Genomic DNA, 747 nt, shown 5'->3' with positions numbered 1-747 from the left:
GATTTGTGGTTCTCTGCGCTGTGCTTTCTGACAATGTGCTTGAAATCAGATATGAATAATGTAGATATTACGCTTCGTGTAATGTGTCGGAGTTGAAAGCAGATTATCTGTGACAAATAATACCATTGGTTTGCATTGTGTCTCATCAAAAGGGAATGTTCCCAAGTGCCAATCACACCAGCTGGAGACTGTACAGGCTCAGTGAGCCACGGAAGAGAGGATAACTCCATCACCTGCCATTCACAGTATCAAAGCAGTGACACCAACACACTCACTCACACACACGCACACACAGTAAAAGTGACGGCTGGAGTTAACTTGTGTAAACCTAAAGTACGGATTTTCTAACAGATATGTTTGATGAGTGTGATCATCCAAATTTAGGTGATACAGGTTTTCATCAAGAATCCAGATGTGTTGAGTTTTTTTTTCTTTTTCTCTCTATCAGAGTTATAAGGTCTGGCATCTCTTTAACACAAAGTTGTTTTGTTGTTTTTTGTTCTTTGTTTTTTCTTTCCTGAAAACTAGAAGTACAATTCTTTTCTTTTGACTCGATTTCACTCGAATACATCCAGCGAGGGCAAGAAATTGAATGTGTCCATCTCAGGGGGGAGAGAGAGAGCATGGAAAGGGGGGGGCTACAGAAAAAGAGGGCAGGGAAAGAGGGGGAGCTGGGGGGACGAGGGGTGTGTGTGTGTGTGTGTGTGTGTGTGTGTGTGGTGGTGGTGGGGGGGGGGGTGTCACACG

The sequence above is a fragment of the Scatophagus argus genome, chromosome 6 (assembly GCF_020382885.2).
Source record: "Scatophagus argus isolate fScaArg1 chromosome 6, fScaArg1.pri, whole genome shotgun sequence".
NCBI lineage: Eukaryota > Metazoa > Chordata > Actinopteri > Scatophagidae > Scatophagus > Scatophagus argus.
This window is presented reverse-complemented; position numbering follows the sequence as displayed.